The sequence below is a fragment of the Lycorma delicatula genome, chromosome 12 (assembly GCF_047948215.1).
Source record: "Lycorma delicatula isolate Av1 chromosome 12, ASM4794821v1, whole genome shotgun sequence".
In the NCBI taxonomy this organism is placed as follows: domain Eukaryota; kingdom Metazoa; phylum Arthropoda; class Insecta; order Hemiptera; family Fulgoridae; genus Lycorma; species Lycorma delicatula.
In genome coordinates, this window is record NC_134466.1 from 59,447,862 (window position 1) to 59,471,796 (window position 23,935).

At 26.8% G+C, this 23,935-nt stretch overlaps 1 long non-coding RNA gene across 1 annotated transcript; it reads left to right on the forward strand.

Moving 5' to 3' along the window:
- Positions 1-402: 402 nt before the first annotated feature.
- LOC142333267 (uncharacterized) lies at positions 403-5,935 on the forward strand. Its single transcript, XR_012758574.1, has 4 exons — positions 403-1,042; positions 1,792-1,923; positions 3,539-3,872; positions 5,810-5,935. It is a non-coding gene; the product is annotated as an uncharacterized LOC142333267 (long non-coding RNA).
- The last annotated feature ends 18,000 nt before the right edge of the window (positions 5,936-23,935 follow it).

The following is a 23,935-nucleotide window of genomic DNA, read 5'->3' on the forward strand; positions in this document are numbered from 1 at the left end:
GGTTGGTCAACTAGAAATAATTTATGACCAACACATTGTTTGTTTATTGACTCAAAATAGTCTTAAGGATATTCTCCTGATGAAAACAGACTCACTTCAGTATCAAATGTGCATTCAGTATCCGTTAAAGAAATATACCTTAACTCTCTTACCCCACATTGAGTTAGAAAATCTACCTGGGTGTTAGATTCCCCTGGCAATGTCAAAAATTAGTTTTGTGTTTTCTCTCTCTCAAAATACATGATTTTTTACTAAATTAGTTCAAATCCTCAGATACAGAATAATAATAATTACCAAACTTTGAATTCTACATAGATTATTTATTACTGTAATTTATTAAAAAAAATTAATAATATACTAAGAAATTCTTCTTTTTTTGCAGGATTTTAGTTAACTGGATTATAATATTTTATACAATCAATTCAGTATTTCTGTATGAAGTTTACTTAAACTTATCAAAGAATTCTTTTGTAAATTGATAAAATATACTACTGATGGTAAAATACAATGTATGTAATGAAGAACAATGATCAAATAAGAAAAAAAGAATAGTGTGAACAAACAAAACTTAGGAAGAAGCAGCCAAACATTATATTTTTTGTTAATCAAAAGGGAAAAATCAAGGGAATCATCATGGTGAGAAGTGGTCGCCTTGGTAGAAGGTATCCTCAAAACCAAGATGGCAGAGGAATTATTGCGTGAGGGCTAGCATTCACATGGCGGATGGCAAGGGGACAGCCTGTACAAGGAGGTAGTTGGGGGTCCCCCTGGGGTCGTCACTATTGTCAAGGTGTGCAGGACTTTCCAACCCATAGGCTTGTGGCCGATGATGACTTCTAGTTGTTTCACGTTTGAAATTTGTTCCACTTAATAGCAATGTAACTGATAAGCATGATGAACACTTTCCTCAGGATATGTTAGAGATGGAAACATGCTTCCAGGGAAAATGGTGCCTAAAGATGATTGCCGATTACTGCTGGAGAATGATTAGGGATATTCCTGAGGATGATTCAGAATAGAACTAAAGGAAAACAGATATTAGGTAATGTAATATCATACTTTAGGCTATATAATTCATTAATCAGGTTTTCTTTAAATTTGCAGTACTAAATACTCTGCCTCCAATTTAGTTTTGGTTTGCAGATTTGAAATCGCACAAAAAGTACTATTCACCTTTTAAATGCATGTAATTGGAATTATATTTTTTTTTAGAACTGTGGGAATCAACAAGTTGTTGTTGATAGTTATTTGGTTGTAATTTGTGTCATCAAAAAGTTAAAATTTTTCTTTAAATTGAACAATATTGTGTTTTTAAAAGATTTTATTTATATTTTTTGATTGTTTATTTTATACAACCTCTACAAGAGCGGTGTATGTATTTAAATGATTTATAGAAGTAAATTTTATGTAAAATCAAGTCTGTAACACTTTTATTGAATTTTAGGTAGAAATTATTTGAATTGCAAAAAAACATGGTATTAAAACCATTTTTTGTAGTGCAATTCATGGTAATATTTTTTAACACTACATAATGTTGTAGAGAGAAATTTGATTTTTTTTTCTTTTTTTTTTGAGAAAGGGAAAATATAATTCTCTGTTTATTTAAACTAAATGTGCAATTATTTTTTGTAATGATTATTTGACTTTCTCAGGAAGAATGAATTAAGGTGATTAATATCTATTATTAAATTTTACAATAACTGATAAAAAATGATTAACTTTTGTTGCCCTTATGCTAAGGGATTTAATATATTTTTTTTAAATTTACAGCCATGTTTGCCATGATTTCAGATTTTCTTGTACATTAACTTTAGAGAGAGGAATCTGAAACAATAAGAAAGAAATTTTCACCAGATTACAGTTAAATTATTTAATATTGTACGACTTCTTGTACAAGACAAGTGCACCATTCTGCTATCATAAGTAAGTAAAATATTTCTTAAATTTACCAGAAAAAAATGTTTTTTTTTTTTTTTTGAGTAAAATTTTTTAATAGTATGCAAAACAGAAAGCTTCTCTTTGAAATTCTTCTCGATCTTAATCATCGGTTAAAAAAAGTAGCCTCTCCATGTTTGTGTAGAATAGTTATACACTAGAAACATTATGGTTATTAGTACAAATCTTTTTTTCTGCCCAGCATTATGAAGTGAATACTAAGACAGCTAGCAGTTTTAGTGGAAATACTTGTTAGACTTACAGTCCTTTTTCATTTATATTAAAATCGTGAAGCTATGTATGACTCTAAATGTTTATATAATAATTATGAATTTGAATTTTCAGAATTCCTAAAGATTCTCTTCAAACTTCAAAGAAATTGAATCTCAACAATAAATGCGCACAAAAGAACAAGTGTAATGTATTATATCACAATTTAACTAGTATTTATTCCTGGTTTATAAAATACAATTTTTCAAATAAAAGATTTTTTGCTGTAATGACATATAATAATTTATTTTCATCTGTCTGATAGTGTGGCTTAGATCCGATCTAGATTAACCCTCCTGTTGCACAGCTTTTTGACACCTTTATTTTACCAAGCAAGGTATTTTAACTACCTCAATACAATTTTGTGATTTAGTGTAATATTTGTTTTTAGACTCTGTTATTTTTAATTAATAGCTTTATTTAGTATTGAAATACAGTTTTTCAAATAAATAAAATTATTTAAACTGAACATAGATTTTCAGTTTACAAGAGAAATTTAATATTGGACACCTGTAAAATTAAAAATGTATACACTTTGGCTGTCATTGCAGTAAACTAGTACTAGACATCAAAATAACAAATAACATTTTTGATCTGTTCATTCAGGTACATTTTTGCACAACATGCGCTTCACAATAACAGTTTCTTCTCTGTGTGTATTACAAATAGGTTTCTTGCATGTTACACAACGGAATATTATTTTATGATGTTCGTTTCTCTTGCAATCTTGACTTTGCTCTGCTGTTGGTAAGTTGGAATTCTGTGGTTGGATCATTGCTGTCGGAATTTCAATACCGCATGTTTTCAGTTCATCTTGTACATTGTTATGAAACCGTTGATATTTCTAGCACTTTCCTCCATGTTGCCTTTGCTGAGTCCAAATGTCAACTCAGTCATGAAGGGTTTACGTTGGCCACTCAGGAAATCTTTGTGTGTAAAGAATATATACATTCAGTGCTGTAATATCTATCATCTCCATGAAAAATCTTAGTTGGTCACAGCTTGGTTCCTCTAATACAATTGTATTCTCTTGTCATTTTGTCTGCATTATCTGCAGCACCTTTAGTTTTGTTGTAATGGAGATAAATTAAAAAATAATACATAACGGTTTCAAAAATAGGAAAAAGAAAAAAAGACATTCACGTTTAATTAAAAACAAAATAAAAAAATTATATATAGTTAAACATTAAAAATTCAACACAAATCTGGACATAGACATAAATTTTTGAACTTACAGCATAATATTGTAAAATACAATTACAACAGTACACTAAAATTAATTATCAAAAAATGAATAAGTAGTACAGAAGTCATTTATATATTTTTATTACAGGTAAAAGAAAGTTACAGCTTGAAGCAGTATAAATTGATAATGTGAATAAATCACATAGAAATACCTTACAGCAGACAACAACAGAATATTTTTAGATGACCAGAATCATAATTAATATTTGAAATTTGCTAATTTTTTGACACATCATTAATTTACAATTTATTACTCCAAAATTTAAACGCAGTAATCTTCTTGAATCAGAAGATTTAAGACTTCAAGAAAGTTCTAGTACAGTACAACCACAACTCGTAAAACCTCAAGACAGGATGCAAATGGATCAGAGAAATAAGAGAGGATCTGAAGAAAATCGGTCTTGCACCAGAAGACACAACAGGTAAGATAAATTAAATAAGAAAATGAAGAAAAAAAATACTCGCTTCAGAAAAACACACATTTTTAACACTAGAGAGGGCACAAAGAAGGGAACATATTAAAAAGTACTGGGAGGACCACAAGGCCCAAACAGTCAATCAAAAAGACTTGGATAATGGACTGATTAAAATGTTCTTATGCAGTCATAAAAAGTTACATATATATATTTACATATTGATAATAACTTAACTACCAATGCACAGTAACAGAAAAATCTAAAAAAACTAATACCAAATTTCATGGGATCCATCATCAGTCTGAACACAATTCTATTTTTTTTTGTCTTCAGTCATTTGACGGGTTTGATGCAACTCTCCAAGATTTTCTATTTAGTGCCAGTCATTTTTTTCAGAATACCCCCTACATCCTACCTCCCTAACAATTTTTTATACATCGGAGAGCATCCCATCCGTGTTGGGTGAAGACACCCACGTTGTGACGTTACTGGTCGCCACACCACCCCCTCCGTTCCGAGCTCTGAGGGGCTTTACAGGAGGTCGTGTTTAGGTTCTCTAGCCAATTACATCTCGCAATGATCAGCTAGGCCTCGGTCGGTATGTCACCGATGTAAATGCCTCGGCAGACATTTGCATCAGTAAATACAAATCAAAATACATCATCGATACAAATCATGCGAGAGCAGTCGATGTATATTTGACTAGGGTCTAATAGGTCGTACGTACCGTATTATTTATTTTATACTCAAATATTAGTTTTAAATATTTAGCTTTAACAGTAAAACGATTGCTAACTAAGATTACAATTAGCAAGAGTTCCAAATACTGCCGGTCTATATGTTATTAGGTAGTCTAAAGAGGTAGTAGAAGAGATTTTTGTTATAAAAAGAAATCGATTCATAAAATGTTACCTCCCTCATTTAAAGTTGAAATTGATTTGTTAGTTTACGTCACTTGTGTGAAAGGCAAAATTCTGTGATACATTTTGGAAATTAAGCACAGCAAACGATCGTTGCTCATTAAACCAAAATAATTTTTTGATTTATTTATAAACGAAACATAACGATTCTGTTCTTTTTTTTTTTTTGCAAAATCCAGAAATATATATATATATATATATATATATATATATATATATAAAGATTAGAAGCTATAGGAGAATGTTAAAAATCAGACGGATGGATAAAGTGACAAATGAAGAGGTGTTGCGGCAAATAGATGAAGAAAGAAGCATTTAGAAAAATATAGCTAAAAGAAGAGACAGACTTATAGGCTTACATATTAAGGCATCCTGAAATAGTCGCTTTAATATTGGAGGGACAGGTAGAAGGAAAAAATTGTGCAGGCAGGCAAAGTTTGGAATATGTAAAACAAATTGTTAGGCATGTAGGATGTAGGGGTATACCGAAATGAAACGACTAGTATTAGATAGGGAATCTTGGAGAGCTGCATCAAACCAGTCAAATGTCTGAAGACAAAAATATATATATGTGGCAAATATCAGTACACAGGACCAAAATACTGTTTAGATTTTTATATTGATCCGATCAGAATAGATTTTGTAATTATAAATTTGTATGTTTAAGTTCATTTCTCTAACTACTTTCAGAGCTTTTATTCTGTTAATCCATATATTGATTACATTCATTATAATTTTCTTCTCGTATTATAAAGGCCTTATGTAATATTTTATCAAAAATATATTCATAATCAATTGTTAGAAATGAAGTAATATACTTGCACTTATAATGAACCATCGTGTCACATAATGTGGTTTTCACTCGATTCTTTCTATATTCTCCTGAAGATGGGTGTAACATGTGAAAACCTTTCGATATATTTTACTGATAAAAGATCGTAGATCGTTATTATTATTATTATTATTAATAATAGTTATTATTATTATTAATAATAATATTTAATTTTTTTTTTTTTTTTTTAGGAAAAAAGGATATCAGATTTGGAAGAAATTTATAAATCTTAAAGATTTATTATAATTAAAACTGTAATATCAAAACGTATAAGATATTTTTATTTTTGTTATATGCTTGTAATCTGAGAATATATCTTAGACATAAATATTGTTAGGCTGTTCTTATCAAGGTTTTGCCACGGTTTCCCTTGATACAATAGGGCAAATGCCGGAACAGTTCATTTAGGTTTCCGTGGAATTTAATCTACGATATCCTTATTCACATTTAAAATAATAAAAATAAATATTATTTATAATTTTATTTGTTTGTAATCTTTTTTATTACCTGCTTATTACCACTTAATATAACTAATTAACCATTAAAACTTGAAATTTAGCTCAAAATATTGTGATCTATCTACATTTAATTATAAGGGATTGATAACATAAAATTTTGAACTTATTTAAACGTGCGGGGTATGTATTGCCATTTAAAAATTTTTAATTTTTGTTAAGGCATCATAGGATCTACAAATTTGGTACAGTGCAATACGAGTTGTTTACAGTGCTGAAGTCTGTTAGTCGATCGTACTTGTGGGTGGGAATATAGCTTAATTGTTATAGAGTTTCTGTAATATATTTCCGAAACGGTTAACGAAAGATATCTGTTTACCAAGTTGTAATTCTATTAAATTTGATTCCCAGTTCAGCAGATGGATATGGCTGCACCCCTAAGTAAAATATAGTAAAATAAATCTCTTCTTTGAAGGGGAGGGGTGAATATTAAATAAACATTTTTTGTAATTTCTCATATTGATTAAAAAAGTTTCAACTTTTGTAAGAAAATCTTTTCCTAAAGTGTCTCTGCCGAAATTTTATTTCGGCCAAAACATTCTGATCCCTTTTGCCAGTTTTTGCAAACGTTTAATAGATTCCCCTCTTTCGAATGTAATGCCTGTTGTTTACCAAGTTTAAAGAAAATCGGTCCACTAGTTCCAGAGTTATGAGACCAAACACAATCCAACATACATAAGCCACATACGTATGAACGTCCAACTGACAAAACTATATTTTTGGACTTGGGAGCATTGGAATAAAAAAATTTGTAAATGATTGTTTATTTAAATGTTTTTGTTTTTTAAATATGTTTCTGTTTTTTATTTATTTAAATGTTTTTTTTTTTAACGTCACCTAAAGGCACAAAACTTAAAAAAGACTTATTTTTTTAGAAATTTTTTGACCCCTTTTTTTGTCTTCAGTTATTTGACTGGTTTGATGCAGCTCCAAGATCCAAGATCTCCAAGATTCCTTATCTAGTGCTAGTTGTTTCATTTCGGTATGCCCCCTACATTCTACATCCCTAACAATTTGTTTTATATATTTCAAATGTTGCCTGTCTGCACAATTTTTCCTTCTACCTGTCCCTCCACTGTTAAAGCGACTATTCCAGGATGCTTTAATATGTGGCCTATAAGTCTGTTTCTTTTTTTAACTGTATCTTTCCAAATGCTTCTTTCTTCATCGATTTGCCGCAACACATCTTCATTTGTCATCTTATCTACCCGTCTGATTTTTAACATTCTCCTGTATCATCACATTTCAAAAGCTTCTAATTCTCAGATACTCCCATCGTCCAAGTTACACTTTCAAATTAAGCTATGCTCCAAGCATATACTATCAAAAACCTTTTCCTGACGTTTAAAGTAATTTTTTACGTAAACAAATTATATTTCTGACTGAAGGCTCGTTTCGCCTGTGCTATTCGGCATTTTATATCGCTCCTGCTTCGTCCATCTTCCATCTTCTAGTAATTCTAGTTCCCAAATAACAAAATCCTTCTACCTGCATAATCTTTTCTCTTCCTATTTTTACATTCAATGGTCCATCTTGGTTATTTCTACCACATTTCATTACTTTCGTTTTGTACTTTATTTTCATGCGGTAGTTCTTGCGTAGGACTTCATCCATGCCGTTCATTGTTTCTTCTAAATTTTTTTACTCTCGGCTAGAATATCACCAGCAAATCCTAACATCTTTATCTTTTCACCATGTACTGTTACTCCTGATCTAAATTGTTCTTTAACGTCATTAACTGCTAGTTCCATGTAAAGATTAAAAAGTAACGGAGGTAGTGAACATCCTTGTCGGACTTCCTTTCTTATTACAGCTTTTTTCTTATGTTCTTCAAATTACTACTGTTGCTGTTTGGTTCCTGTAAATATTAGCAATCGTTCTTCTGTCTCTGTATTTCAACCCTAATCTTTTTAAAATGCTGAACATTTTATTCCAGTCTACGTTATCGAACACCTTTTCCAGGTCTATAAACCCCAAGTATGTTGGTTTGTTTTTCTTTAATCTTCCTTCTACTATTAATCTGGGCGCTAAAATTGGCTTCCCTTGTCCCTATACTTTTCCTGAAACCAAAATGGTCTTCTCCTAACACTTCTTCCACTCTCTTCTCAATTCTTCTGTACAGAATTGTAGTCAAGATTCGATCTTTAACAAATTCCAAAAAATTCTTATCTTTTAGTTCATTACTCCTCTGATATTGTCGGACTGTATTATTTCTAAGTCTGAGTTGAACATCATTTCGTTTATTTGTTTTTTGTTGCCAATCGTTTAATCGACCTTTGGTTTGATATAATTCTTCTGGTCTTAATTTGTGTACACGTTCTCTAGTTTTTAAATTTTCTTACTCTTTATATTCATCATCCTCTCTTAATCTTTTTATTCTTTCCTTAGTCTTAATGTTTTTCCTCTGTACATTTATCTTCTCTTTTTATCTTTCTTTTTCCTGTATGATTGTTTTTTTTTTTTCATTTTTGATTAGTGCATTTTTGATATATTTTGTATTATAAGTAATACAATTATTTATTGTAAGATTGTTGAATTAATAATTCTAGAAATATTTGATGTTAATAAAAACTAATATTTCAGCAATCGTGTAACTATCCACTTTATTAAAGAATTGGAAGATCGTATCTCACTTTCAAATGAAATAACTTTAAATGAAGTGTAGTAAAAATATGTATATGTAATTTAATAGGCGTACAAGGAAGTCATGTGGTGTCCACATTAGATTTTTTAAAATTATATTTTACCTGTTAAATTAACTTTAAATGACAATTCAAAAAGTTAGTGTTGCATCTTTGTTAAATATATTTTATATCTAGAATGTACATATATTTTGTCATATATGAATGCTTGTAAATATTTATTTTAGTCGGGTTCGCGTGATGAGCAGGATAAAATTAATTATTTTATTAATGATGACAATTCTGATTCAGCGTAAAGGATCAGAGGAGATAAAACTTAATAGATAAAACTCATCTAAATTACAGATAATTTTATGAAAACCTGGATTTAATGATAAGTTTTGAGATTTTATCTTTCAAAGAAAAAAGTTTTGATAATTAAACACATCAGTTTATTTTTTAAACAAAATTTTTATGTAATGCTGTATAAATATCAAATTGTAATGTGAGATTAGTTGTGACAAAAAAAAAAACAAGATAGCAATTAGAAAAATGTAACCAACTCTATCCCAAATTTCACAAAATAAAAAAACATAACTGAACCTTTTTAAAATTTTGTAATATGAAACAAACGTAAGAAAAACGGCAAATAAAAACTTCTTGGAAGACACAAATTAGTAGGCTCGACTTTCCTTCTGTTAATTATCACTAGAGTTGATACTATAAAAGGAAATGTTTATCACAGAATTAAAATTAAACTATATTTTAGCAGTAATTGTATAGAAAACATCAAAATATTTTTGCTCCAAATAGAGAAAATTTTTAAATAGAAATTTTTGTGGTTTACATCGTAAATATGAATAGAATGACTTCTTACAAATACATTAATTTTTTATCATATATTCCTACGCTACTTTCCTTCGGAAAATCAGTTTTCATGTGACAGTCTCCATTATTACTTTAATATTAAATTTTACACTTAAATATAAATAATATATAATTGCTGTTAAATTATTTCTGTCGGGATAATATGCTTGAACATTATGATTACATCCAGAACAGCAGAAACTTTTAATTTCGACTGTTGATTTTATCACTCGTTTATTTAAATAATGCACGGAAAAATAAGATAGATGAAATATTATGTGAAATAAAAAACAGAATTGTACCTAAAATCAGTCCATCTGTAAGCTAGCATGCAGAATACATTGACATATTAATAAGTTATATAATTACATATAAGAACTTCCTCCTGCATAGCAGTTTTTGCTTTCCCGTCTAGCGCTATAGCTGTAGAAGGGAAAGTGCGGTCCAATTTGGGCATAGACTGTTTTTTACTGGATCTTTACGTTTTGACACATAAGGAACCTAAAAAACCGATGGAGATTTTCTGGATGTAAGTTTGTATGTTCGGTGTTTCCACATCTTATACATCCAGAACTACTGGGCCGATTTTGACCAAACTTTGTAATATGGGGCATTCTGTGCCATTACTTCTGTGTATGGGGCATTGATGCCATTAAATTTTCAACTTAAAAGGTCAAGGGAGTGAGTCTGTAGAACAAGGTCACCCTCTGTGTCTTGAGGTTTCACCTAATTAAGGTCTTATTTTTATAATATTTGCAAAAAAAGTATTTTTTCAAAATCCCCACCCCAAAAACTGCTCTAAATTAGTGGCTTAGTAGGTATACCTCGTTAATAATACCCCCGTCTCTACAAAAATTTTTTTATATGTTTAACTCAAAATCTGTATTTCAAAATAGAATTCCCTGTGTATATTACAAACAGGTTTCTTGCATGTTACACAACAGAATCTTGTTTTGCAATCTTTGTTTCTTTTGCAGTCTTGACATCGCTGTGGTGTTTGTAACTTGGAACTCTAGGGTTGGATCATTGCTGTCAGAATTTCAATTTCACATGCTTTCAGTGCATATTGTACATCCTTATGAAGACTGATGATTTTTTTAGCTCTTTCCTCCATGTTGCCTTTGCTGAGTCCAAATGCCAGCTCATTCATGAAGTGTCTCCGTCGGCTCTGATTGTTCTCCTGCCACTCAGGAAATCTTTGTGTGTAAAGAATATATACATTCAGTGCTGCAATACATCTACCATCTCCATGAAAAATCTTAGTTGGTCACAGCCTGTATTCTCTTGTCATTTTGTTTCCATTATCGATGGCACCTTTAGTTTTGTTCTAATGGAGTATTATTTCAGGTTAGTATTTACTTTCTTCACCACTTACTTGCCTCTCGTTATTCTGAGTGGAGAGTAAGATTACTGATTTACCCCTTTTTGGAACATAGGAAATTACAGTCGAGTCATTTGTGAAATCAAACATTGAAGAATGAACTTCTTTCTGCTGGGCAAAAATTCCTTCGGAATCTCTTTCTTATTGGAACACAGGGTACCAACCACTGTTGTTTTTAGTTTTAGAAGTTCAGCAACCAAGGGAAAACTGGTGAAAAAATCATCAGTTTTCATTTTTAACAAATTAGAAGATGACATTTCGTACAGTCCCACAATCCCACCAATATATCCTGTCAATAATAACTATAACAACAAAAAAAATGGATGAATCACAAGTGTGAATACAATTTCAATCATGTTAGGACAGTCATTAAACCACAAGTATGTATCCTCTTCAGATAAAATTATTATAGGGAAAAAATCAAGCTGGGGTTGTCAGAATACCCTGCTTGGTAATGTGAGGGTTAACTAAGAGTTTCTTTTGCAGTACTACTTTAATAGTTTATACAATCATATATTAAAATAATTTTTCATAATTGTGACCAAAAAATCAAAGAAATTAGTATTTGTATTTTTAATTCGAAGTCATTAGTTGTAAGAAACAAGTAAACATAATTGTTCTTCTTATATTTATTGCTCAGTATAATAATCACTTAGAAAACAAGTTACAATTTTTTCTAAATCTTTTCAGACTTTAGTTCTTTTGTTCCATATTTTATATTACCCCTCATTTTCTTTCTTTGGAACATTGGAGTTTCATTTCCAGTTATAAAACTGTAACTAAGAAACTTAAAAATTCTATATTTGTTTTTTCACTAACGGATCACTTCTGAATAATAATTATGAATTTTTTATATTTGTAAACAAATTTTATGATTTTTAAAAAAATTATTTTTTATTGTAGCATTCATTATTTTCAATAATTTTATTTATAGATTTTATTTTTAAAGAAGCCCTTTTCTTATGAATTCAACCACAATTTGGTAATAAATATAATTGATTCAACCTAATGGATAAATTAAAAAATTATACATAACGCTTTCAAAAAATGGAAAAAGAAAAAAAGATATTCAGGTTTAATTAAAAACAAAAAAATTATATGTAGTTAACCATTAAAAATTCAAAACTAATCGGGATGTAGACATACGTTTTTGAACATACAGTGTATTATTATAAAATAACATTATAATAGATAATAGAACACTAAAATTAATTATGGAAAAACAATAAATACACAAGTCATTTATATATTTTTATTGCAAGTAAAAGAAAGTTACAGCTTGAACAGTATAAATTGATAATTTGAATAAATTGCATAGAAATACCTTACAGCAGGCAACAGCTGAATATTTTTAGATGACCAGAATCATAATTAATATTTGAAATTTGCTAATTTTTTGACACATCATTAATTTACAATTTATTACTCCAAAATTTAACTGAAGTAATCTTCTTGTATCACAAGATTTAAGACTTCAAGAAAGTTATAGTACAGCACAATCAAAACTCGTAAAACCGCAAGACAGGATGCAAATGGATCAGAGAAATAAGAGAGGATCTGAAGGAAATCGGCCTTGCAGCAGAAGACACAACAGGTAAGATAAATTAAACAAGAAAATCAAGAACAAAAATACTCGCTTCACACCTGAAAAACACACAACACGACCATTTTTAACACTAGAAAGGGCACAAAGAACAGAATATATTATAAAGTTCTGGGAGGACTGCAAGGTCCAAACAGTCCATCAAAGAGACTTGGATAATGGACTGACTAATATGTTTTTATGCAGTCATAAGAATGTTTATACACATATATATATTCATAGATAATAACTTAACCACTAAAACACAGTAACAGAAAAGCCTTAAACTAATGCCAGTTTTCACAGGATCCTGCATCAGTCTGAACACAATTCCATTTTTTGTTTTGTTTTCAGTCATTTGACTGGTTTGATGCAGTTTTCCAAAATTCCCTATCTAGTGTCGGTTGATTTCGCTATACTTACTACAACCATACATCTCTAACAATATGTTTATTTAAATGCGGTATTAATATTTTCGTAACACCTAGGTCGTCGAGGTCATAGGTAGGAAGAAAAATTTTTAGGATTACTTAATTTATGATCGTAGATGCCGTGAATCAACACACATTTCTTTCTCAAAGATTTAAAGAGCAACGTATACACTCGGCTCAAAATCAGGTTAATACTTTTTAAATGTGTTAGGTCTCAAATCAGCCAATTTTGATTATTACCTAAATTTGAAAGATATTTCAAGAGGTAACATGATTAAAATATGTAACTGTTGCGATGCCAAAGAATGGAATGATGAAACTCCTGGACTTTGCTGTGCTGTGGGCAGAGTAGCTTGAATGACTTCAATATCCTCCTCATTTCATTAAAAATTTGATTTTGGAAACTCATCTTTTACCTAAACGTTTTATTTTATCTGGTGAATGGTGAATATAACATACGGAAATTTGTGTGGGCAATAAATTATTTTCAATTTTTTAATTTCTGTATGCATATTATCCAGACAAAGCCGTGTCAGTGGATGGTAGTACTATAACATACATTTCAATAATCTATAATAATTTTCATACATCATTAATAAAACAAATTTATAATTAAATTGTATTACAATAAATATAATTTAAGTAGAATATATAAAATAATCTACAATCACTAATACATTTGTAAAACAAATTGATTATATGGTTTAGATTTAATTTTCTAAGCATTTGGCACCAATGGTGTTAATATAATTTGTATAGAATAATATTTTTGCTTACCAACAATTTTTAATGTAAGTATCCGAGCGCTTTCGGATCACTTCTCCATCATCAGAGATTATATGAAATTATTAATTTAATATGTATAATAAAATTAAAGTTAAAATTGTTTCGTTCATAATAGTCGATTGTCAATTAATAAAATAAGTTATATATTAATAAAAATATAACATCATGCCCGTAAGATGTTTACGACTATTATAGTAGTCATATAACTTATATAATAAATAACAAATGTACATTTCCAGCATGATGACGTGCCTTCCCAACCTTCTCTTGTCTCATTTCTACTCGTTTAAATAATCATTTCCCTGAGAAATAGATGGTAACAGAGGTCCACATGACTGGCCTCCAAGATCACCTGGTCTAACACCTGTAGATTTTTGCATCTGGCAATAAATGAAAAATATTGAATAGAAAACAAAAATACGTTTTCGTGAGGAATTTGTAGTTTCATGATTTTTGAGGGTTGTATCTCTACAGCCATTTTTGGTTAAAGATGTAGCTGTTGCAAAAAGTTTGCAGTAGAAGCAGAAAACTGAGTCTTTGGCTACAGAATTCAGCAATCAATTTCTGTGAATTTTCTGTCAGTAGGAAAGTCAGAGTTATATAATTTAATTTCACAATTTACATACTACAAATTTCGCTTGTACGGTTGGTAGACTGATGCAGCCGCAAGGCATAACGCACCAAGTACCAAGTCAACCGGGTGATCGAGTTTCAGAGACCGAGTTCCTTTTTACGTTTTAAATATTATTCATTTATTTAATTCTACTGCTCACCCGTGATGTCACAATATAACAGTAGCTTAGAGCACTTTTTGGGGTGAGGTTGCGATATTGTAAAAATGTTTTTTGCAAGTATTTTATTTTTTAATTGTTAACAAATGTGCCTAAGAAGAATATGCCCTGAATTAGGCAAAATCTTGAGATACTAAGGATGATCTTGCTCTACAGCCTCACCCCCTTGACTTTAGAAGTTGAAAATTGAATGACATCAACGCCCTATATATAAGAGTAATCTGACCAAGTATAGTCAAAATCGGTCCAGTAGTCTAGAGATATAAGGAGGGAAAGACAGAACACACACATACATATGAACATTAAAATCTGGTAAACTTTCATCCAGTTTTTAGGTATTTGTGTTCCTTAGGTATCAAAATATCAAGATAAGGTGAAAATTGGATATGCCCAAATTGGATCAATTACAATATTTTCCCTTCTAAAGCTACAGCTCTGCTATAGCGCTAGATGGAAAAGTAGTAAATTAAAAATTTTTCAAAGGTCTCAATTTATTGTACTAATAGCTGTGTTTACTCGTTGTTTTTACAAATTCATTGCATTTTTCTTATTAAGTTTTGTTCTAATCAGTTGTTTAACAGGTGATTTTCGAAGTCAAAGGTTCTGAGGTTCCAATCGTAGTAAAAGCTGAAATATAAAAAGTAATTGCTTTTATATGGATTTTAATACTAAACAGTGGATACCGGTGTACTTTGCTGGTTGGGGTATAATTAGCCCAACACCTCAGGAATGGTAGGCCTAAACACCTTACATGTCTTACATATCATCTCATTGGGCCTTAGGGGGATTGTCCATTTGTTGAACAGATTGCTACATACACATTAGGAAAATGAAAAAAAGTGTTTTATTCCGTTTTGTTTTTAATAATAAAACTTGACTATTTTTTTTCTTCACATATATTACACAATTTTTCTCAGAATTAAATTTTCAAATTTATTGGGCATCTAATAAAGTTTATTGTACTAAGAACCTAAAAAACAGTGTTTTTTATCACCAAATTTTTCTGTTTTCTGTCTGATATCATGAAAACTACAGAAGATAGTTCTGTGATCTGTTATGTTCGATTTCTCGAATCAAAAAAAACATAAGAAACCCCTTAAATAAGAAGTTAAAAGTTTCAGTACAACCTCTTTCCACCGGGGGAACTGAAATCCGGGGGAAATGTTTCACTAGCCGTAACGCAATAAGATACATTTGTATGAAATTTTTTCGAAAATCTAGTTTCAATAAGCAAATGCTTTTCCTTTCTCCTGAAACATCTGTAAATAAACAAAAAATAATATTCCACATTTACACAACTAGTAATCAAATAAAAAATAATATAATAATAGAAATTATAAAGTTAATTTCCATGGTAACCATACTACAATTATGTTTAATACATTTATTTAAATTTATTATTTGGAATAGAAGAAGAGTTACTTGACATATATTTAATTTAAGCTGACAGAATTAAGAAATTTTTACTAAGTTGAACAAGGAAATTTATTTTATATAAATACATATACATATACATATTATTTAAAAGGTAATTTTTTATTGTATTAAATCTGTTTTTAAATGACTTAATGTTTGTTAAGATTAGTTTAAACTATTAACAAAATATAAATACCTTTAACAAAATGATTTTCTTTTTCAGGGTTAACAATTTTTTTCAGGTACAAATGAACTGAATATAATATCAAAATAACTATTTATTCAATATAAAATAAATAATCAGAGTGATTGGTAAAGATTCAATATAGCATTTATGAAAGCAATTGTAGAGGTAATGTTATAAATTTATAAAATACTAGCATATAGGGCACTTTCTATTAGGATTACAAACAATTTTTTTTATTCAATGTATTAACAATTTTTTTTCAGGTACATATGACATGAATATAATATCACAATAATTATTCAGTATAAAATTAATAATGAAAGTGATGGTAAGATTCAATATAGAATTTGTGTTAGATATATAGTTTTTTATTATGTTTTTTAGCAAAATGTATTCTTTTTAAGGTATTAACAACTTTCTTTCAGGTACATACGAAATGAATATAATATCAAAATAACTATTAAGTATAAAAATAATATTTAAAGTGATGGTAAGAAATACAATAAAGTATTTGTGTTAGCAATATATTACTTGTATTATGTGTTTTAACAAAATGTATTCTTTTCAGGGTATTAACAATTTTCTTTCAGGTACATATGAAATGAATATAATAACTAAATAATTATTCAGTATAAAATTAATATTCAAATTGATGGTCAGAGATTCAATATGTTATTTGTATTAGCAATATAGTATTTGTGTTAAGTTTGTTAACAAAATATATTCTTTTCAGGGTATTAACAATTTTTTTCAGGCATAAATGAAATGCATATAATGTTAAAATAATTATCCACTATAAAATATTCAAAATGATGCTAAAATTCAATGTACTAGTAACTAATGATGTTTTTATTAGGTTTAATTACCAATTTTTTTTCAGTGTATTAACAATTATCTTTCAGGTAAACATCTAAATTTGAAACTGATAGTAAGAGATACAATATACTATTTCTGTTAGCAATAAAGTTTTTGTATAATTTTTTTTATCAAAATGTATTCTTTTCAGGGTATTAACAATTTTTTTTCAGGTACATATGAAATGAATATAATATTAAAAAAATTATTCAGTATAAAATTAATAAAAATTTTGGTAAGAGATTCATTAAGTATTTGTTTTAGTAATGTAGTAGTTGTATTATGGTTTTTTAACAAAATGTATTCTTTTCAGTGTATTAACTATTTTCTTTCAGGGACATATGAAATTAATATAAAGTTAAAATAATTATTCAGTGCAAAATTAATAAAAAGACTTGGTAAGAGATTCATTATTTGTTTTAGTAATGTAGTAGTACTTGTATTATTTTTTTTATAATAATGTGTTTCTTTCAGGGTATTAACATTTTTCTTTCAGGTACATATGAAATGAATATAATATTAAAAAAATTATTCAGTATAAAATTAATAAAAATTTTGGTAAGAAATTCATTAAGTATTTATTTTAGTAATGTAGTACTTGTATAATGTTTTTTTAACAAAATGTATTCTTTTCAGGGTATTAACATTTTTCTTTCAGGTACATATGAAATGAATATAATAATAAAAAAATTATTCAGTATAAAATTAATAAAAATTTTGGTAAGAGATTCATTAAGTATTTGTTTTAGTAATGTAGTACTTGTATTATGGTTTTTTAACAAAATGTATTCTTTTCAGTGTATTAACTATTTTCTTTCAGGGACATATGAAATTAATATAAAGTTAAAATAATTATTCAGTGCAAAATTAATAAAAAGACTTGGTAAGAGATTCATTATTTGTTTTAGTAATGTAGTAGTACTTGTATTATTTTTTTTATAATAATGTGTTTCTTTCAGGGTATTAACATTTTTCTTTCAGGTACATATGAAATGAATATAATATTAAAAAAATTATTCAGTATAAAATTAATAAAAATTTTGGTAAGAAATTCATTAAGTATTTATTTTAGTAATGTAGTACTTGTATAATGTTTTTTTAACAAAATGTATTCTTTTCAGGGTATTAACATTTTTCTTTCAGGTACATATGAAATGAATATAATATTAAAATAATTATTCAGTATAAAATTTTTGGTAAGAGATTCATTAAGTATTAGTTTTAGTAATGTAATACTTGTATTATGTTTTTTAACAAAATGTATTCTTTTCAGTGTATTAACTATTTTCTTTCAGGTACATATGAAATGAATATAATATTAAAAAAATCATTCAGTATAAAATTAATAAAAATTTTGGTAAGAGATTCATTAAGTATTTGTTTTAGTAATGTAGTACTTGAATAATGTTTTTTTAACAAAGTGTATTCTTTTCAGGGTATTAACATTTTTCTTTCAGGTACATATGAAATGAATATAATATTAAAATAATTATTCAGTATAAAATTTTTGGTAAGAGATTCATTAAGTATTAGTTTTAGTAATGTAATACTTGTATTATGTTTTTTAACAAAATGTATTCTTTTCAGTGTATTAACTATTTTCTTTCAGGTACATATGAAATGAATATAATATTAAAAAAATCATTCAGTATAAAATTAATAAAAATTTTGGTAAGAGATTCATTAAGTATTTGTTTTAGTAATGTAGTACTTGAATAATGTTTTTTTAACAAAGTGTATTCTTTTCAGGGTATTAACATTTTTCTTTCAGGTACATATGAAATGAATATAATATTAAAATAATTATTCAGTATAAAATTTTTGGTAAGAGATTCATTAAGTATTAGTTTTAGTAATGTAATACTTGTATTATGTTTTTTAACAAAATGTATTCTTTTCAGTGTATTAACTATTTTCTTTCAGAGACATGAAATTAATATAAAGTTAAAATAATTATTCAGTGCAAAATTAATAAAAAATTTTGGTAAGAGATTCATTAAGTATTTGTTTTAGTAATGTAGTACTTGAATAATGTTTTTTTAACAAAGTGTATTCTTTTCAGGGTATTAACATTTTTCTTTCAGGTACATATGAAATGAATATAATATTAAAATAATTATTCAGTATAAAATTTTTGGTAAGAGATTCATTAAGTATTAGTTTTAGTAATGTAATACTTGTATTATGTTTTTTAACAAAATGTATTCTTTTCAGTGTATTAACTATTTTCTTTCAGGTACATATGAAATGAATATAATATTAAAAAAATCATTCAGTATAAAATTAATAAAAATTTTGGTAAGAGATTCATTAAGTATTTGTTTTAGTAATGTAGTACTTGAATAATGTTTTTTTAACAAAGTGTATTCTTTTCAGGGTATTAACATTTTTCTTTCAGGTACATATGAAATGAATATAATATTAAAATAATTATTCAGTATAAAATTTTTGGTAAGAGATTCATTAAGTATTAGTTTTAGTAATGTAATACTTGTATTATGTTTTTTAACAAAATGTATTCTTTTCAGTGTATTAACTATTTTCTTTCAGAGACATGAAATTAATATAAAGTTAAAATAATTATTCAGTGCAAAATTAATAAAAAATTTTGGTAAGAGATTCATTATTTGTTTTAGTCATGTAGTAGTACTTGTATGATTTTTTTATAATAATGTATTTCTTTCAGGGTATTAACATTTTTCTTTCAGGTACATATGAAATGAATATAATATTAAAAAAATTATTCAGTATAAAATTAATAAAAATTTTGGTAAGAAATTCATTAAGTATTTATTTTAGTAATGTAGTACTTGTATAATGTTTTTTTAACAAAATGTATTCTTTTCAGGGTATTAACATTTTTCTTTCAGGTACATATGAAATGAATATAATAATAAAAAAATTATTCAGTATAAAATTAAGAAAAATTTTGGTAAGAGATTCATTAAGTATTTGTTTTAGTAATGTAATACTTGTATTATGTTTTTTAACAAAATGTATTCTTTTCAGTGTATTAACTATTTTCTTTCAGGGACATATGAAATTAATATAAAGTTAAAATAATTATTCAGTGCAAAATTAATAAAAAGACTTGGTAAGAGATTCATTATTTGTTTTAGTAATGTAGTAGTACTTGTATTATTTTTTTTATAATAATGTGTTTCTTTCAGGGTATTAACATTTTTCTTTCAGGTACATATGAAATGAATATAATATTAAAAAAATTATTCAGTATAAAATTAATAAAAATTTTGGTAAGAAATTCATTAAGTATTTATTTTAGTAATGTAGTACTTGTATAATGTTTTTTTAACAAAATGTATTCTTTTCAGGGTATTAACATTTTTCTTTCAGGTACATATGAAATGAATATAATAATAAAAAAATTATTCAGTATAAAATTAAGAAAAATTTTGGTAAGAGATTCATTAAGTATTTATTTTAGTAATGTAGTACTTGTATAATGTTTTTTTAACAAAATGTATTCTTTTCAGGGTATAACATTTTTCTTTCAGGTACATATGAAATGAATATAATAATAAAAAAATTATTCAGTATAAAATTAAGAAAAATTTTGGTAAGAGATTCATTAAGTATTTGTTTTAGTAATGTAGTACTTGAATAATGTTTTTTTAACAAAGTGTATTCTTTTCAGGGTATTAACATTTTTCTTTCAGGTACATATGAAATGAATATAATATTAAAATAATTATTCAGTATAAAAATTTTGGTAAGAGATTCATTAAGTATTTGTTTTAGTAATGTAGTACTTGAATAATGTTTTTTTAACAAAGTGTATTCTTTTCAGGGTATTAACATTTTTCTTTCAGGTACATATGAAATGAATATAATATTAAAATAATTATTCAGTATAAAATTTTTGGTAAGAGATTCATTAAGTATTAGTTTTAGTAATGTAATACTTGTATTATGTTTTTTAACAAAATGTATTCTTTTCAGTGTATTAACTATTTTCTTTCAGGTACATATGAAATGAATATAATATTTAAAAAATCATTCAGTATAAAATTAATAAAAATTTTGGTAAGAGATTCATTAAGTATTTGTTTTAGTAATGTAGTACTTGAATAATGTTTTTTTAACAAAGTGTATTCTTTTCAGGGTATTAACATTTTTCTTTCAGGTACATATGAAATGAATATAATATTAAAATAATTATTCAGTATAAAATTTTTGGTAAGAGATTCATTAAGTATTAGTTTTAGTAATGTAATACTTGTATTATGTTTTTTAACAAAATGTATTCTTTTCAGTGTATTAACTATTTTCTTTCAGAGACATGAAATTAATATAAAGTTAAAATAATTATTCAGTGCAAAATTAATAAAAAATTTTGGTAAGAGATTCATTATTTGTTTTAGTCATGTAGTAGTACTTGTATGATTTTTTTATAATAATGTATTTCTTTCAGGGTATTAACATTTTTCTTTCAGGTACATATGAAATGAATATAATATTAAAAAAATTATTCAGTATAAAATTAATAAAAATTTTGGTAAGAAATTCATTAAGTATTTATTTTAGTAATGTAGTACTTGTATAATGTTTTTTTAACAAAATGTATTCTTTTCAGGGTATTAACATTTTTCTTTCAGGTACATATGAAATGAATATAATAATAAAAAAATTATTCAGTATAAAATTAAGAAAAATTTTGGTAAGAGATTCATTAAGTATTTGTTTTAGTAATGTAATACTTGTATTATGTTTTTTAACAAAATGTATTCTTTTCAGTGTATTAACTATTTTCTTTCAGGGACATATGAAATTAATATAAAGTTAAAATAATTATTCAGTGCAAAATTAATAAAAAGACTTGGTAAGAGATTCATTATTTGTTTTAGTAATGTAGTAGTACTTGTATTATTTTTTTTATAATAATGTGTTTCTTTCAGGGTATTAACATTTTTCTTTCAGGTACATATGAAATGAATATAATATTAAAAAAATTATTCAGTATAAAATTAATAAAAATTTTGGTAAGAAATTCATTAAGTATTTATTTTAGTAATGTAGTACTTGTATAATGTTTTTTTAACAAAGTGTATTCTTTTCAGGGTATTAACATTTTTCTTTCAGGTACATATGAAATGAATATAATAATAAAAAAATTATTCAGTATAAAATTAAGAAAAATTTTGGTAAGAGATTCATTAAGTATTTATTTTAGTAATGTAGTACTTGTATAATGTTTTTTTAACAAAATGTATTCTTTTCAGGGTATTAACATTTTTCTTTCAGGTACATATGAAATGAATATAATAATAAAAAAATTATTCAGTATAAAATTAAGAAAAATTTTGGTAAGAGATTCATTAAGTATTTGTTTTAGTAATGTAGTACTTGAATAATGTTTTTTTAACAAAGTGTATTCTTTTCAGGGTATTAACATTTTTCTTTCAGGTACATATGAAATGAATATAATATTAAAATAATTATTCAGTATAAAATTTTTGGTAAGAGTTTCATTAAGTATTTGTTTTAGTAATGTAGTACTTGTATTATGTTTTTTAACAAAATGTATGCTTTTCAAGGTATTAACTATTTTCTTTCAGAGACATGAAATTAATATAAAGTTAAAATAATTATTCAGTATAAAATTAATAAATATTTGGTAAGAGATTCATTAAGTATTTGTTTTAGTAATGTAGTACTTGTATTATGTTTTTTTAACAAAATGTATTTTTTCCAGGGTATTAATATTTTTCTTTCAGGGACATATTAAATTAATAAAATAATTATTCAGTATAAAATTAATAAACAATTTTGGTAAGAGATTCATTAAGTATTTGTTTTAATAATGTAGTACTTGTATTAATTTTTTTAATAAAATGTATTTTTTCCAGGGTATTAACAATTTTCTTTCAGGTACATATGAAATTAATGTAATATTAAAAAAAATTATTCAGTATAAAATTAATAAAAAATTTTGGTAAGAGATTCATTAAGTATTTGTTTTAGTAATGTATTATGTTTTTATAACAAAATCTATTTTTTCAAAGTATTAACAATTTTCTTACAGGTACATATGAAATGAATATAATATCAAAATAACTAATTATTCGGTATAAATGTGATTGTCTATAGATGCCTTATATTTTTGTATAAAGAATTTTTTTTTTCAAAAACTTTTTATTCAAGGTCTTTACATTTTTCTTCTAGGCATGCTATAAATTGTAATTTGCAAAGTTTTCTTATATTATTTTGTTTTTGTCATATAATATTAATTTTCTTATTAATCTATTTCTTTCGTGTGTTTTAATTAACTTAATATTAATAAATTTAGGTAATATATGTTGACTTTGTATTTTTTATAGCTCAAGATTTTATTGCCTTCTACTCCACGTCTTAAGTGCTTGGGTCATCCAGAACCCAGAACCCAGAACCCAGAGATGTCTGAAGAGTGCTTGTGCCTTCATTACCACCATCTTCAATTTTCAATCTCCAATCAAAGAGGAGAAGATTGCTTAGTCCTTATTTTCATGCTGAGAGGAATTTTCTTCTATTCCCAGGATGCCCCAGAATGAGAAGGTATCTCCAGTTGCATCAAATTTGAGTGGGATCCCAAAAAAATCATGTAAGTGTATATGTTTTCTTGTATTTTATGTTTCACATATATTGCACATGTGTGTGTGTGTGTGTGTGTGTGTGTGTGTGTGTGTGTGTGTGTGTGTGTGTGTGTGTGTGTGTGTTGTTTTGTGAACTAAAAATGTTATAATTGCATATTTTCATCCAGGTTTGTGTACATATTAGGGAAATAAATAAAAGAATGTGTTACACAACACATGTAGAGCACAAATAAAAAAATAATCATATTTCACTAATTATCTCTTGTTAAAAAATCAGATTTATTATAGACCAACC